The 18697-nt window shown below is 36.8% G+C and overlaps 1 long non-coding RNA gene across 1 annotated transcript in view; it reads right to left on the bottom strand.

Annotated features, from left to right (window-relative positions):
• LOC105465932 (uncharacterized) overlaps positions 1-17676 on the bottom strand; it is a 96976-nt gene extending 79300 nt beyond the window's left edge. The window contains exons 1-2 of the long non-coding RNA XR_977863.2: positions 17441-17676; positions 5834-5897 (exon numbers count right to left, since the gene is read on the bottom strand). This is a non-coding gene — a long non-coding RNA (uncharacterized lncRNA). The remainder of the gene's footprint in view (positions 1-5833; positions 5898-17440) is intronic.
• Between the last annotated feature and the right edge of the window lie 1021 nt (positions 17677-18697).

Below are 18697 nucleotides of genomic sequence, written 5' to 3'. Positions count from 1 at the left end.
CCTGACCTCAGGTGAACTGCCCACGTCGGCCTCCCAAAGTCCTGGGATTACAAGAGTGAGCCACCGTGCCCTGCCCATTTATTTTTATGGCTCATGCTTTTGTGTCTTTTTAAAGGATTCTTTGAAAACCCTGTGGTAATCATAAGATTCTCTTGCATTTATCTCTACAAGTTTTATTGTCTTACTCTTCACATTTAGTTGTGAAAACTATCTGGAATTGATTTTTCCGTATATGAGGTATGGATTCAAATACATTTTTTCCCATTGGGATAGTCAATTAACTCAGCAATATTTACCGAAAAACTATCACCCTACCTGCCCTATCTAGATTCTTCATTCTTTTCTATGGTCAGTTTGTCTAACCTTATGTCAATACCACACTATCTCAGTTTCTATAGTTTTACAGTAATGTGTGTAGATATCTCACAGTTTAAGACCTCAAGATTTGTTCTTCAAAATTGTTTTACTTAGGGCCCTTTGTATTACCATATGAATTTTTGAATCACCTGTTAATTTCTGAAAAAAATTAATCGTATTTTAAGTTGTATTGTATTGAATCTACAATTTAGGAAAATTAATGTCTCTGCCACATTGATTCCATCCCAAATATATTATATACCCTTCCATGTATTTACATCTTTGATATCACTCAATAATGTTTTACAGTTTTTATTGAAAACATTCTCATATCTTTTATTAGATTTAGTCTTAGTTTTAATATTTTTGATACCACTGTAAATGAAATTTTTAAATTTTTATTTTATCTTGTTTGTTGTTGTTATATAAATGTAGAATTGATTTTTAAATACTTATTTTGCATCAAGTGACTTTGTTAAATTCACTAATAGGATATCTATTATTTCTAATGCTTATTTGGGGGATTTTTTGTTACATAATTGTGTCATATGCAAATAATAAGGTTTTTTTTCTGTTTTTCTTTTGAGTTATTCTGCTTTTATTTATTTATTTAGCCTTATTTCACTGACTAGGACCTCCAGTACAATGCTGAATGCACAATGATAGTAGGCATCTGTGGCAGACAGAATAATGGCCCCCAGAGACACCCATGCTCTTTTTCCCATAATTTATGAATATGTTACCTTCTGTGACAAAAGAGATTTGTAGATGTGATTACGGGTACAGACCTTGAGATGTGGAGATTATCCTGAATTATCCTCGTAGGCCCAATCTAATCAAATGTGTCCCTGAAAACAAGGAACATTTCCTGGCTGTGCTCAGAGAAAGAGTTGACAATTTTGCTAGCTTTGAAAATGGAAGAAAGGGCCACTAGCCAACAAATGCAGGTGGTATCTAGAAGCTAAGGTAAGAAAATGGATTCTCCCTTCAAGCATCCAGAAGGAGAGCAATTCTGCCCTGCTATTCTCTGTGGATAAATACTTTCTATCTGAGAAACAGCTTTTGGCTTGCTACTGTGCCTCAGGAGAGAATAAACACTTAACCAAAGGCCATCAAGATGCCACGTGACCTTAACTACCCATCATAAACACAGCATTGTCCAAACCACCACGCCATAAAGCTGGACATGCACAGCAGCACTCCATTATCAAATGGAAGAAAGACAGGTGGTACTGGGATCAAGCAGGCCCTAGAAGTACAAGTAAATTGCAAGAAGTGACCCAAATCTTCCTGAGTCCTACAATATTATCTTTTCTTTCCCAGCCTACAACTATGACTTCATATGGAGGTTTTGTTATCGTTGTTTTTATTTTGTTTTGTTTTTTGACCAGTTGGCTGAGGAAGAGAAAGCTAGGCCTGCGTAACAGACGCTGCATGACATGCAAGCATACCCAAAAGTGAACAGCTGCAGCACTACACCCCTTTCTGGGACATCCCTGAGACACAGTGGTGAAGGGAAATCCTCCCAGTAGGCAGAACGCTGAGCAATGTGCTTTTTTTTTTTTTTTTTTTTTAATTTGAGTTATGTACCAATGTTCATTTTTCTTGAAAGGAAAAATGGCCAGAAATATGAATCTAGACAAATTCACAAGCTGTGACCAGTGATTTATCCGGACATTCGGGCACCTGGAAGAAACATGAGTGGAAAATTGGTGACAAGAATGTCTGAGGAAGAGTTACAAGGATAGATACGTCTGAATGGGTAAAGAATAGTAAGATATTTGGTTTCATCTAAATGCTCCTCAAAGGATGACCTTAGCAGAGGAGGATTTTGATAATCAAGTGGATAAGATGATTCATTTTTATGGATACCAATCAGCTTCTTTGCCCAGCCATGCCTTTCATTACCCAATGGGTTCATGAACAAAGTGGCCATGGTGTCAGGGAAGGAGATGATATATATGAACTGAGGAATGTGGACTCCCACTCACCAAGAACACCCTGGCTACAGTCATGTCAACTGTCCAATCTGCCAGCAGCAAAAAACAACACTAAGCACCCAATATGACACCATTTCCTGGGGTGATCAGCCAGCTACTTAGTGGCAGCATGATTACAACGGACTACTTTCAACATGGAAGAGTGTAACTTTGTTCTTACTGTAAAACACTTAGCTATGGATTTGCCTACCTGCATGCAATGTTTCTGCCAAACCTGTCATACTGCAGAATGCCTTATCCACTGTTGCAGTAATTCTGTACACATTACTTCTGATCAAACAACTCATTCACAGCAAATAACTTGTGACAATGGGCCCATGCTCATATAATTCACTGGCCTTACTATGTTTCCCTTCATCCTGAAGCATTTGGTTTGGTACAACAGTGGAATGGCCTTTCAAAGGCTCAGCTACACCTTTCAGGGCCAAAGCAATATCCTCCATGAGGCTGTCCATGCCCTAAATCAGCATCCAGTAAGTGGTGATGTTTCTCTCATAGCCAAGAATCAAGAGGCAGAAATGGAAGTGGCTCCACTCAGTATTACCCCTAATGAGGTAATATTGTTTACTGTCTTTTTATATGACAAAATAGTGTCTTGCTACATGACACAACATAGAGTCAAATTAGCTAAATGTTTCATGACCACTAGAAACACATAGGCATTATTCTACCACTAGAAATACATAGGAATTATTCTATTGGTGGATGCAAGTGTCTACATGTTTATGACTTTAAATTTCTTAGTCATTTTTTCAAATATTCTGTAATATTTTATTTGTATTATAGTTATAGATTTGTCCAGCTCTCCATTCCAACATTTGCCTTATAGAATTTGAAATATGCTATGATATGTGTAACTGTTTAGAATTGTTTTATCTTCCTAATGAGACTACACTTTTATCATTGTAAAATATTCATCTTTATTTCTAAGATTACATTTTGTCTTAAACTCTAATTTGTTTATTATTATCTATTATCTATATCACTTTTCCTTTTGGTTAGCATTTACATGGTATATATTTTTCCACTCTTTTACTTGTAATCCTTCTGTATTTTTATACAAAAGGTATGTTCCCTGTAAGCAGCAGATTGTAGATTTTGCCTTTTATTTAGTCTGTCAAGCTTAGTCTATTAAATTGATGAATTTATCATAATTGTTGATATATTTGTCATCATTCTATTTCTTTTTAGTACCGTTTTCCTTAGCTTTTATATTTCTTTTTTCCTCATTTCTTGCCCCTTTTTGGTTAAACAATTATTTTTATTTTCCCCTGTAGGTAGATTTTAAACGATTTTCTTGTTGTTGTTGTTCTTTCAGAGGCTCTGTACAGATTATATTGGGCATTTTTCTCTTACTACAACTTAATATAAAACTAGTACTCACGCTTACCAATTCCCAGATCCTCAAACACTTGAGTCTCAGTCCTTCTTCCACTTTGTGTTTTTGTTTTTATGAATTTTAATTCTTTCTATATTTTAAATCTTAGGATACATTATAATAAAATCATCAGTTTATTTATATTTATTCAGTGATTAACTCCATTGCTCTTCCTTCATTTTCATGTTTATTTTATTTCTGAGATTATTTACTTTCTATGTTAGTATTTCTTTTAGTGGATAAATGTTGGCAATTTTAATTTAGCTAACTTTTGTTTGCATAGAAATTCTTTAATGTGCCTTAACTTTGGAAGGATATCCTTAGTACATTCAGAATTCTAGGTCAGTGACTGGTTTTTTTGTTTTGTGTGTGTGTGTGTTTGTGCTGTTTATTTTAAAGGTGTATTTCCATTGAGTTTTAATTTCATCCATGTCTTTTGAGAAAATAGCTCTGTCTTGTGGATATTCTTTTTCAGGTAATGTGTTCTTTTTCTCTAGAAGGTTTTCAGAATTTCCCTTTGTCCATGGTTTTAAACAATTTTATTATAACGTGCTGAAGTATTTTTTTCTTAGTATTAATACTTTTCATGCTTGGAGTTATAAAGATTCTTGAATCTGTAGCAAGATTTCTTTCCTTTTACATTTCTAGGAAAGACTTAGCCATTGTTTCCTAAATATTGCTTTGGCCCTGGCATCACTTTCCTTCACCCTTAGAACTTCAATTCACATTAGACTTTCTCCCCATATCTTATATGTCTCTTACCCTTTTTTGTATATTTTCTATATTTTTATCTTTCTGTGCTTCAGCCAGAACATTTCCACTGACCAGTATATTTATCTTCTTTTCTGCTATGTGCATTCTAATTAAACTCATCTACTGAATTTTAAATGTTATTTCATTTTTCAATAATTAAATTTTCACTTCTTTAATGAACTTCTTCATTTTATTTTCTTGAAACTATTGATTGCAGCTACTTTAAGTCTATGTTTTATAACTCCAAAATCTAGATCATCCATGGTTTTTCCCTATTATCTTCCCCGCCTCTTAGAACTAATTATTGGAATACCTATTAATTTTTGATGGATCGTTGGACATTTTATATGACAAACTATAGAGTACCCAGAGGTACTACATTCCCCTAAATGAGCTTCCCTCTACTTCTGGTACACAAAGCGAGGGCATGTCATCTGCATCCAATCAGGAACTGAGCTGACTTAATTTGAGTTACAGTTTTTATAAAGTTTTATTTTCTCTGGTTCACTTCTACCCCTAGCCTGTAGCTCTCTGAGTGGTTTTACAAAGGCTCTCCTTTTAGTGGATTCTGAAGTATAATTTTTGTCTTCTTGGCACTATGAAATGGTAAAAGTCTTTCACTGGCGAAAGACGCCACTCCGACTTCCATGAGCATTCTGCCTACTTTTAAACTTTGCATTTAAGAATTTCGCAAATGCCTGAAGGACAAAACTGGCCACTGGTCTTAACTTTCTATGCCTCTCTTTTCACCAGGATCTTGCCTTCACCCCATATTCTGGCTGTATACATGTTACCAGAAAGGGGTCCCAATCCAGACCCCAAGAGAGGGTTCTTGGACCTCGCAAGAAAGAATTTGGGGTAAGTCCATACAGTAAAGTTCTCAGAGGCATTTGAACTAGAGCAACTCCATCTTAAATAGGAGCTGGGTAAAATAAGGCTCAAACCTACTGGGCTGCATTCCCAGGCAGTTAAGGCATTCTAAGTCACAGGATAAGATAGGAGGTCAGCACAAGATAAAGATCATAAAGACCTTGTTAATAAAATAGGCTGCAGTAAAGAAGCCAGCCCAAATCCAAAAAACCAAGATGGCCACGAGAGTGACCTCTGGTTGCCCTCACTGCCACACTCCCACCAGTGCCATGACAGTTTACAGATGCCATGGCAACATCAAGAAGTTACCCTATATGGTCTAAAACGGGAATGCATAAATAATCCACCCCTTGTTTAGCATATCATCAAGAAATAACCATAAAAATGGGCAATCAAGGGCTGCTCTGTCCATGGAGTAGCCATTCTTTTATTTCTTTACTTTCTTAATAAACTTGCTTTCACTTTACAGACTCACCCTAGGTTCTTTGTTGAGTGTGATTCAAGAGCCCTCTCTTGGGGTCTGGATTGGCGCCCCTTTCCTGTAACAAAATGAAAGCGAGTTTATTCAGAAAGTTAAGACACAAAAAGTGACTACCCCATAGGCAGAGCAGCGGCATGGGCTGCTGAACTGAGTCTACTTATAGCTATTTATTGATTATATGCTAAACAAGTGGTGGATTATTCATGAGTTTTCTGGGAAAGGGGTGGGCAATTTCAAGAACTGAGGATTCCTCCCCTTTTTAGACTATATAGGGTAACTTTCCGACATTGCCATGGCATTTGTAAACTGTCATGGCACTGATGGGGGTGTCTTTTCGCATGCTAATGCATTATAATTAGCATATAATGAGCAGCGAGGACACCAGAAATCACTTTCATTGCCATCTTGATTTTGGTGTGTTTTGGCCAGCTTCTTTACCACATCCTGTTTTATCAGCAAGGTCTTTGTGACCTGTGTCGCGCCGACCTCCTATCTCATCCTGTGGCTAAGAACACCTAACCTCCTGGGACTGCAGCTCGGTAGTTCTCAGTCTTGTTTCACCCAGCCCCTAGTCAAGATGGAGTGCTCTGGTTCAAATACCTCAAACACCTCTGACATTCATATCCCCAAACTTTAATTTTTGTCCCTCCTGTTCCATGAAATTGCCAAAGACTCTGCTCGCTTCTCTCTCTCTTAGCTGCAAATATCTTCCTGGCTCTACATCAGGCTACTTAACTATTTGCTCAATACCAAGAATAGTCAAACGCCCTGAGAAAAAAAGCAGTTACAGATGTTATCTTCTCAAAGGTTTTCTTCTCTCTGAGCTCTTGTACCCTCAAATCCTAGTTGCTTCAGTAATTTTCTGATGCCTTCAAGCACATTTTTTTGTATCCTATCCAGCTTTTTAATTGTTCTCAGTAGGAGTATCTGCCTTCTGCAAGCTATTCCATCATAACTCCAGAGCCTTATTCTAAAGTAATTCTTCAGATACTTTACATGGGATGATTACTTTTCTGCCATTTACCATTTTCACTGAAAAATATTATTTTATTACATATTTGACAACCACAAATTTACCATTTTATAGACAGATCATAATTTGCCCAATATCTTATCAATGAACTATTTTTTAAACATTTTATGAAAATGTTCAACATGGAGAAAAACAGATATAGTACAATAAACACTCATGTATTCATCATCTAGATTCAACAAGGTTAGCATTTTTGTCATATTTCTCTTCTCCCTAAATTCTTCAGCATGCAGCTCCTAAGAATAAGGATATTTTTCTTTCATTATCACAATATGTTGGACAGTTCTGTCTAGTGTTTTAGTGATTACAAAAAAAATGCTTTAAAGAATATCCATGTACTTATATTCTGGATAATTTATGCTTGTATATCCACAGTATATATTCTAAGTAGGGAGGTTGCTGGTTCAAAGTGTAGATGCATTTACAATTTTGATAAATAACTGGCAAATTGTTCTCCAGGTAAGTTGCACCAATGTGCACTCCCAACAAACAGTGTTTGGGAGCTCCTTTGAAGGGGAGAGCTTTTGATGTTTCTCTTCGGGTGTCTCATCTGGTGATCTTGGCATCCTGTGATATACTAAGTGTGTCAATTAGCACTTGAAAGTCACCATCTCTATCAAAGGCACTCAGGGCTTCTTAAATCCAGGAATAATTTTCAAAACTTTAAGTGTCCTCTAAAAGAAGGCAAACACCAAGAAGACATGAATTCTAAAATTTCAACTCTGATTGTCTAACTATACCCAGATCATAAAAAGACCCAGGAAACTGTTCCTAGATGAAAGCGATTTCAGTTTCACAGAAGCATTATCAAAAGGGAAACAAAAGGAAAGAGAACAGAGAGCCAACCAAATTTGTTTAGTGAGTTTTTTAAGGAGCTCATTCCAGTGCTGTTTTAATCCTCTTTACATTTCCCTCTCATAGAGAACCAAATTAAATGTTTCATTTCACAAAGACAAGAAAAAATTATGATAACCTTGAAAATATTTATTTTAGATGAAAACAATGATTAATAAAGCTTAATTCAGATAGAATTAATTGATCCTCTGTTATGTTAAACAAACTGTTTTAAACACTGCTGAGCATGAAAACTGAAGTGAAACAACCTTTCCATGAGGTAGTTAAAGCCATTTAACTGTTGCCAGAAGGCTGACAGAGGGAATCAGTGGAGCAGGCATGCTTTCTGAATATGACTAGTTGTGTGATGAATAATTAATTTCAGCAGGATCTTAGTATTGTTTTTCAATTTTATGCAATGTTTTCAACCATCATTGAACATGATGCTCTTATACAACTTTATAACATTAGCAACTATCATTTGTAAAGAATTTACAAAATTGCCAGAGGGTTTGCATGTTTGTTTTCAATTTAATCCTCGGGTTACGCAGATAAGCAAACAAAGGCTCAGAAAAAAACATATTTAAAAAGACTAATTTAAAAATAGCTAGGAATTTTTAAAGCTAAAATTAAACCCAAAATATGCCATTTAAATTTAAATATTATCTAATCTAAATGTTAATGAAAGTTGGTAATAGATGATACAAGAAATCACAGACCTAATAGATTTATTTTTTAAAGATAGTAAATATTAATATTTTTGTATACACATATATCTAAATATCTATAATTGTTTGTTTTATGTCAAAATAATATTCATTTTTTTTAACGTGTAGAAATAAAGTAGACCAGAAAAATACAACTTCCAAGTATGCCACTACCCAGAAATAATCAGTGTTCACATATTGTCAAATAGCTTTCCAGAATTATGTATATTGATGGGGTTCACACACTACCCCAAAGGATAGCACCTTGACATTTGAGAAAATAGCAGAAGCAGGAAGGTCTCTCTGACCTTCTCCCCCGCTTCTCCCCTGAAGCAGGCCATAAAATAATTCACTGGCCTTCCTCTAAAATAGTTCGTAAGACCCTCATTCCAGAGAGATCCTGCCTATACCCAGAGGAAAGGAATGTAGTAGCACAGGCACACAGGAAAGAATCTCAACAAACAGACCTTGCTAAGTCCCCCCGCCCCAGTTTATTACCATTTACATCATACTCTTTTGTCCTCCAATTATACTTCTGTGCAACTGTTCACAAGAATACAGGTTTTCCTCTTTTGGGGGGTCTTTGTTTCTCTTTTCCTTTTTTCTTTTTTCTTTTTTTTTTTTTTTTTTTCTTTTTTGAGACAGGGTCTCACTCTGTCACCTAGGCTAGAATGCAGTGGTGCAATCACGGTTCATAGCAGCTTCAACCTCCCATGCTCAAGGAATCCTCCCACTTCAGCCTCCCAGGTAGCTGGGAGGACAGGTACACACCACCATGCCCAGCTAATTTTTTGTATTTTTTGTAGAGATTAGATTTCACCATGTTGCCCAGGCTGATCTCAAACTCCTGGGCTCAAGCAATCTTCCTGCCTCAGCTTCCCAAAGTTCTGTGATTACAGGCATGAGCCACTCTGGGTCTTCATTAAAATAAATTTGTTTCCTTTTTGCTTGTTATCTGTTTTTTATCATAGGTCTTTCAGTCTTAAAAGAAATGAATCCTTTTCTCCTCTATGATAGGTATACAAGAATTTCAGGGTGCTATGGTTTAAATGGGTCCCCAAAGTTTATATGTTAGAAACTTAATTCTCAGTGCAATAATGTTGAGAGGGGAACCTTTAAGAAGTGATTAAGTCATGAGGGCTCTGCCCTTATGAATGAATAATGCCACAATTGGTGGAGTCAGTTATCATGGGAGTGGGTTCTTGATAAAAGCAAGTTTGGTCCCTCTTGCTTGCTCTCTCTTTCTCTCACTGCCTCTCTTTCTCGTCCTCTGCCTTCTGCTGTGGAATGATGCAGCAAAAAGGCTCACCAGATGCTACAACTTGATATTGAACTTTCCAGCCTCCAGAACAGTGAGAAACTCATTTTCTTTTTTATAAATTACTCAGTCCTTGCTCTTCTGTTATAGTAGTACAGAAAGGACTAAGACACAGGGCGACTAAATGTTTACTGTTGTAGCTTAATATTTTTATTTAGGTATATATTGAGTGTGGTTTTCATATCAATAAATATTTCCTGCTTATAATTACTATGACAGTTTTTTCATCATTATAAAAATAACAAAGAACTTAAGAATTCTAGCAGTTTGAGTCAGGTGCCATGGTTCACACCTGTAATTCCAGCACTTTGGGAGGCCAAGGCAGATGGATCACTTGAGCCCAGGACTTTGAGACCAGCCTGGGCATCATGACAAAACTTTGTCTCTATGAAAAATACTTTCCTTTTTAAATAACAATAAATAAATAAATATCAAAAAAGTCAAGCAGTTTAAAGAATCAACACTCATCAACAATTATATATTCTCATATACAGAAATATATACATTTCTTTTCCAAACCAATGCAAGCATACAATATGCACTGTTCTGCATTTTCCTTTGTTCACTTAACAACGTGTTATTGAAAATTTTCATTTCACTACCCACACAGAGTATGCCATTGGATGAATATAATTACTTTACTAGAATTCTACTGATAAAAATTAATTTTACTACCTTTTCAGTATTATAAATATAAAAATATTCTTACAATAAATATAACTACTAGGAGCAGTAGCAATCATCACAATATTATTGTTGATGTTATTATTTCTATGTTCTGGGTACTGTTTTAAGTGATTTACCTGTTGATTTTTTTTTTTTAATTTTTTTGATATGGAGTCTGGCTCTGTCTCCCAGGCTGGAGTGCAGTGGCACGATCTCAGCTCACTGCAACCTCTGCCTCCCAGGTTCAAACAATTCTCCCGCCTTAGCCTCCCAAGTAGCTGGGATTACAGGCAGGCACCACCACACCTGGCTAATTTTGGTATTTTTAGTAAAGACAGGGTTTTGTCATGTTGGTCAAGCTGGTCTCAAACTCCTGGCCTCATGTGATCCTCCCACCTCAGCTTCCCAAAGTTCTGGGATTACAAGCATGAGCCACCACACTCAGCCACATGTCAATAATTTAATCCTCACATCAACTTTATGAAGTAGTCACTATTATTATCTCAGTTTTACCCAAATGAGGAAAATGAGGCACATAGAAGTTAAATAAATTACCTAAATTACACAGATAAATACATATGTATTTCCACATGTTAATAAATACATAGGATAATTTCTAAGACATGTGAGTCAAATAGAAACACATCTTAAATGTTGAATGATATGGTCAAATTGTCCTTTAAATGAGGCCGTATTAATTATATACTCTTTTCAACAGAACATGAAATCTCTAGAATTCTTCCATTCATCAGCATTGGGCGTTATAAAAATTGGTAATATGTGAGAGTTTAGTAAGTGAACAAATCAAATTATTGTTTTGTTTACAGTACTTTCATTATGAATAATTCCAGCAATTTTTAATATAATTTTTAGCTATTTGTAGTCCTTTTTCTGTGAACTGTCTGTACTAGAAATGTTTGCTATTGAGTTGTGAACTTCCAGGATTGCCTAATATGCCAAAGAAAATAACTCTTTGACTATTATATATTTTGCAAATATGTTTTCCCAGCTTTGCTTTTTACTTCCGTTACAAAATTTTTGCAACTACCCTTTTGAGGTACTAAATTTAATTTTTATGTACAGTCTACTGCCTACAAAAAAGAAAACACTGCTTCACTTTTATTTATTCCCTTGCGTCTGTCTTTATGCCTACCAAACTTTCTCTCTGTGTGTGTCTTGTTCTCTGCCCCTCCCTGACTCCTTCCTTTGTTTTCTTTTTTCTAGTTCGATCTCAGTAGAAATAGCTGAGTTATTCATACTGCTTAAAGAATACTATAATCACATTCGCATGTTATGTGCCCCAATTGTTGCATTTTATTGTACCCCTCCAACCCAGTCCCCACTACCTTTCCTACCCTGTAGGATCCCACAAAAAGAAGATGCTGGTAAAGCATGACCTTGGTAAAGCCTTATTTAGAGGTAAATTTGATGACTTCTGTTTATCAATCTAATTGTAATCTCCCTTTATATATACATACATACAAATATCATGCATTTTGTCATTTTATCTTTTTTTCTCATTTAAACCATTTCTACTATCAAATAAACTTCTACATATTTCATAGAAAACAGAATGAAATTTTAAAATTAAAAATTACTTTTCACATTAGGGATAGATAAAAATATTTAAAGTATGAGAATAGTAATTTATACTTGATTGCAAAATAAAAATACAGTGTATTGATTACTTAACATTTTATAATTCACCTTCTGTTATTTTAAATAAAACATTTTAATTTACATAAATGACATTATGCTACTGGCCTTTTTCTGTTTATTAATAGCTTCACACAACATTGTATTTTAAAATCTGTCCATATGGCTTTATATCCATGCATCCCATTTTTATTATTCATTGTAATGAATGTGGGCACCTCTGCTGCTCATCTCAAACGGTGTCATGGTAAGCATTCTCACTCTTGTCTGCCTATGACCTGAGTGAGTGGGAGCCTGGCTCATACAGAATACCCATTCTTCATTTCTCTAAGTGCTGCCAGATTACTCTCTCAAAGGACAGTATCAATTTACACTTTCAATAGCTGTAACGTATTTTTTTCTATATATCTTGGTCAACACCAGGAATTATTCAACATTGCAATCTTTGCCAATATTGGGTATAAAATTATATCTATTTCTTTTGAATTACATTTGTCTGCTTATAACTAAGACTGAGAATCTTCTCAATTTTTGTTAACTGTTCAAGTTGAACAGTTGAAAAGATGTTAACTGTTCATCTTTTCAAACTCTTAATAGTTGTAGTAGTTGGCAGTTGATGATGAAGTGACTAGCAACTCAAGTTAAATATCTCAGGGTAAGCTTCTGAATCCAAGTTATGGTGTCTCAACTATATTTAAATTCGCAGCTCATTGTCTGTCTTCCTAGCTAGGGCTGATATTCATTCAGATGCACTAATCTAGCTGTATGGGTTTTTCACCTTGCTGTTCACTCTGATTGATCAGATACTACTTTTAATTATGCGATATCTATATCAAATGAGCTGTTATTTTTAATATTATCCTTGTTTCTAGCCCCTAAAATTAAACAAAATCTTCTCACACCTTCCTTCTATCTCCCATAAAAACATTTTAATAGTAATGTCACAAAATTATCTTTTTTTTTTTTTTTTTTTTTTTGAGACGGAGTCTCGCTCTGTCACCCAGGCTGGAGTGCAGTGGCCAGGTCTCAGCTCACTGCAAGCTCCGCCTCCCGGGTTCACGCCATTCTCCTGCCTCAGCCTCCGGAGTAGCTGGGACTACAGGCGCCCGCCACCTCGCCCGGCTAGTTTTTGTATTTTTAGTAGAGACGGGGTTTCACCATGTTAGCCAGGATGGTCTCGATCTCCTGACCTTGTGATCCGCCCGTCTCGGCCTCCCAAAGTGCTGGGATTACAGGCTTGAGCCACCGCGCCCGGCCACAAAATTATCTTAATCATTTGTATCTCTGCCTATAAATTTGAAAATCAGCAAGGCAGAGAGATGGAATTTGTGAGGAAATGGATACGAAAGCTACAAAATAATTGCTCCTAAAATCAATAAGTGGCACAGTAAAACGGTTCCAACATTTGGAAAGAATTATAAAAATTCAAGTGATGGTTTCTTTGATCCAGCAATTGATTCCTAATTTACTACCTGAAACAATTCCAAAGACGAAAACTGGCTTTACCCAAAGATATTCACTGCAGTCATGTCTATCTGGAGGGAAGAAAGTTATATTTAAAAAGAAGGTTAATTCGATACTAGTTAAAACTACATGCACCCAAGTAAAGCCCAAACATGGAATTTGTCATTTTATTTTTAATTTTAATTTTATGTTACTATTTTTGTTATTTTAATTATGAGTAAAGATTGAAAAAAGATAATCATGGAAAAGAATTAATGTTTACTTCTTAAGACATAATAAATTTAAAACTATCTTAATGCTATTAAGCAAGTCTTAAGGGATAAATAGGGAATAAATAGATGGAGCATGTTTGAACAAGGCAGAGGTGAAAGATGAGAGAAATGCTAGAGATCAGAGCCTCTAACATGAAAATTCAGATTTTTAAGAAGAGCAATTTTGGTTTTATATATTATATGGATCATCAAGAACTGATTAAAATGAAATGTGTGTTGAGCATTCTATTAAGAATCAGCACAGTGTCAAGAAATGTTATCTGCATCCATAATTGTAAGACTCAAATTAAAATATCGACCCAACTTTGCTCCCTCAGCATCTGAACAACGACTTGCTTGTTAAGCCTTATTTTCTCTAAGATCGCTGAGTTGCAATAAAGAGGAAGCATTTTACAAAAGCAGGTAAAGATTTCTCTTTTAGCGTGTGTGACCCCAATCCATCTTTTGAGTGAATTCTCAGTTTGTGTGAGAACATAACCCTGCTCTTACATAAATCCATATCTGAATGATGAAAGATAATGGATTGACTCTCTTCAGGTTTCATGATTGGAATAGCATGCTTATCTGTTTAAACAGGAACCCCTGTATGTCAACTAAAATTGTTGATGTTTTCATATATTGCAACTATGTATCTTCCATGAAGAGAGTTCTATAGCTGCTAGGACTATGAAGATGGAAATGGTATTATCTGTATACTGACGACTCCTAAATATTAATTCCCATGTTAAAACTCTTATCTCTTCAACTCAATTCATACAAATCAGTTACCACCTAAGCCACTTCCAGCCAGGTGTCTTAAAAACACCTGAAAATAAATGGGTTCTATACTGAATACATCACGTTACTTTGCAAATATTCTCTCCAAAATCTCTGTCCCACTGAGTGACACTACTGTCTCTACCTTGCCTCCGAATCCAGGTGATTCTTGGTTTCTCACTCTCCCTCACTTCCCACAATAAAACACTCACCAAATCCTGTTATGTCATCTATGTATCAGTATAATCCAACAAGTTCTCATATGGAGACTTACCATACTTGGTGGGACTTTTAACGGGACTTACAACACTTGGTAATAATTGAATTCTTATATATGAATTTGCTTAAATCACTGAACAATAAGCTCTTTGTACTTGTTTTGCTTATAATTGTGTTCCCAGAATCTAGCCCAGTGTCTAGCGCATAATAAACATCACGTAAACATTTTTAAATCACTGAAACTTTCAAGTGATGAAATTTGAAAATAAATCAAAATGCATAGAAGATAAAATTCTACTAAAACTAAAATATTTTCAAAAGCTGAAAATACAGATGAATATAAACAGAGTCCATTTGTTTCATCTGACCTTTTAAATAAAATACATATTCACTCCTTGTTTGGAAAACTGTGTTGTATAAGCCTGTAAAATGTGTTTCTTTATAACAACTTTGTAAGTTCCTTACACATCAAGTACTAAAGATTGAAAAAGATCAGGTCCCTCATAAATAACAGTATCTCCAATATTATTATACTTGTTTTTCACTAAACCCTTGGGAAATAAATGGGGATTTTAAAAATATTATTATTTTACAAATAAGAAACAAAGACTTAGAGAAAATAAAAAATCACATGCAAGTTTCCTTGGTTTTTATTCAAAGTTGTTAATATTATGAAATTTATAAAATGGATTGTCAAAGGGCTGGCTAATTCCAGCCAAACCTACCTAGAAGATGATGGAGAGAGAAAAACACTTCTTGTTTCATTTTAAGAAAGAATCCATGAGTCATAATCATAACTGCATTTTCCAAACTACACCTCTAGATGATTTATCTGGTAATATATCCAGTAAATTTGCCTTATTGTATTAAAAATCATGATTAGAATTGACTTCTTAGTTTTAAAGTGATACATTAAAATAAAAAAATAAATGGCCATATCTGAATTTTTGCATTACTCCACATAGCACAAAATCATATGAGGGGATGCTCTTTTGGGTAGAAAAATTCTATACAAAAAAAGGCATTTTATCACTGTATTAGTCCGTTCTCATACTGCAATAAAGAAATGCCCAAGACTGGGTAATTTATAAAGAAAAGATGTTTAATTGATTCACAGTTCAGCATGGCTGGGGAGGCCTCATAAAACTGACAATCATGGCGGAATACAAAGCAGAGGCAGGCACTTTGTGCACAAGACAGCAGGAGAGAGAGTGAATGCCAGATGCTTATAAAACCATCAGATCTCATGAAAACTCATTCATTATCACAAGAACAGCATGGGGGAAAACACCCCCATGATTCAATTCCCTCCACTTGGTCTTTCCCTTGAGACATGGAGATTATGGGGATTATACTTCAAGATGAGATTTGGATGAGAACACAAAGTCCAACCATATCAATCACTAAAACACAAAGATATTTGAGTTTTGGTTTGCATCTATTTCTTACTGGAAACTTGTACTAGCAATTTTAGTTCAATCTATTGGAAATTTGGTAAAGAGTCACCAAGAAAAAAAATACATTGTTCCTGACCATAAATTCTGAATTTTAAAAATGGGTCAGCAATGCTGACATGCATATTCATTGGTTTGTGTAGCAAAGTGATTTAGCAAACAGTTTTAGAAACCAAAATTCGGGATTCTAGTTCTACCTCCATAACAAGCTATTTTGGTACACCTAAACAAGTTACATACATTGCCTAAACTTCAGTTTTATATTTTGTAGATTTCCTATGATTATTTCAAATAACTAAGCACCATACAGCTGAAAAAGTGCCTGGCATATAAGATTTATTAATACATTTACCAGAAGTTATTAAGAGCAGAATTATAAACTGTCAAAGGTAAGAGGACCTTAATAACCACACACTATATCCCTGCATTTTATCGGTTTGTAAACTGATTCCTAGAGAGGAGGAAACAGGTGATTCAAAGTCACAGAGGTAAGCTTTCAGTGCAGCAGTGAGTTTTAAGCTTTGCAGTGCATCAGAATTACCTGGACAGCTAATTGAATCACTGGTTGCTGGGCCAAAGATTTTTGCCAGTTCCCAGATATTGCCAGTGCTGCTGGTCCAGGGAACACACTGCAGTGATCTTTCCACTACACTCCACCACCCTACTTCATATCCCTATGGTAATCAGGGGGGACTGATGTCCACACCAGTCAGCCTAGGCTTTGTGTTTCATGAGTCAGAGTTGGAAAAAATTTTTTAAATGTAAACTAGTTTTATTACATATTTACACATTACATTCATCAGCCTAAATATTAATAAATTAAGTATATGTGGCTACCCTAAGGTCTTACACACGAGAAGGGGCAGAGCATGACTTCAACACCTGCCTGTGTGACATCACACCCTATGGCCTTACCCCTGTTTCAAACCTGGCATTCTTTCCAATATCCCACACTGAGTAAAACCCTACTCCTCAACAGGCAGTATTAACAAGCATCAAATTGGTAGTAAGGATAGAGGTGGAGATTATGCATTTAAATGACACCTGCCTTTGGGAAGTCAGAATCCACTGGGGAGACAGATATGCACTCAGTAAAAACAAAAACACAGAATGGTTCAAGGCAGCAACATAGGAAGTACTAAGCAATTGTATCTGGAATTGGTGGGTTCTTGGTCTGGCTGACTTCAAGAATGAAGCCGCGGACCCTCGCAATGAGTGTTACCGTTCTTAAAGATGGTGCGTCCGGAGTTTGTTCCTGCTGATGTTCGGACATGTCCGGCATTTCTTCCTTCTGGTGGGTTCCTGGTCTGGCTGACTTCAGGAGTGAAGCTGCAGACCTTCACAGTGAGTGTTACAGCTCTCAAAGGTGGCGCAGACCCAAAGAGTTAGCAGCAGCAAGATTTATTGCCAGGGGCAAAAGAACAAACTTCCCACAGCATTGAAGGGGACCACAGCCAGTTTCCCCTCCTTGTTCAGGTGGCCTACTCTTATTCCCTTATCTGGCCCCGCCCACATCCTGCTGATTGGTCCATTTTACAGAGAGCTGATTGGTCCATTTTACAGAGAGCTGATTGGCCCATTTTACACAGAGCTGATTGGTCCGTTTTGACAGAGTGCTGATTCGTGTGTTTACAAACCTTTAGCTAGACACAGAGTGCTGATCAGTGCATTTACAATCCTTTAGCTAGACAGAAAAGTTCTCCAAGTCCCCAACAGTGCCAGAAGCCCAGCCAGCTTCACTGGCACTCGCCACGGGACTTTAGGGCACCAAGCCTGGGCACTCCCGCAGCCCAGAGGGAGCTTGTCCCCTGATCAAACCCAGCAGGCGCCAGCCGGCTGTGCCAAATGTGGGGCTTGCTGAGCCAGCGCTCACCTGAAACCCAGGCTGGCCCACAAGCGCCAGGCGCAGGCCAAGCTCCCACCCACAGCTCTCTCTTTAGGCTTCCCCATGAGCAGAGGGAGCTGGCTCCAGCCTCGGCCAGCCCCAGAGAGGGGCCCTCATAGTGCAGCGGCAGGTTGAAGGGCTCCTGGAGCCTGGCCAGAGTGGACAACGAGGTTGAGGAGACATTGAGAGTAAGCAAGGGCTGCTAGCACGTTGTCACCTCTCAATCCCCCCTCTAAACAGGACACCCCAACTGCTGTTGGGAATTTGGCCGACAACTGCTCTAGCTACTTCCTGCTGGATGGGGTGAAGAAAGGGCCCTGCAGTTTAGCTGCACCATAGGAAGTATTAAGCTAGGGCAGGTGGTAGAAAGAAGAACAGTAGAGCTAGGGTGGGGCTCAGAGGTAGAATAATGTATTTCGAGGCAGTCCAGCGACAGGAAGGCATCACAAAGAACCTTGAGTTGTACCTCAGCCTCAACACCTTCCATGGGGTTACCTGGAGCAAGGCATATTGTCTTTCTGTATCTTTTTTTCTCTTCTATAAATGTGGGATTGTGGTAGTGTCTGCCCCAGAAGGCAAGAACCAGGCTGTAAA

Source organism: Macaca nemestrina, chromosome 9, assembly GCF_043159975.1.
Source record: "Macaca nemestrina isolate mMacNem1 chromosome 9, mMacNem.hap1, whole genome shotgun sequence".
Lineage (NCBI taxonomy): Eukaryota > Metazoa > Chordata > Mammalia > Primates > Cercopithecidae > Macaca > Macaca nemestrina.
The sequence above is the reverse complement of the archived record's forward strand: the minus strand, read 5'-3'. Positions and strand labels throughout refer to the sequence as shown.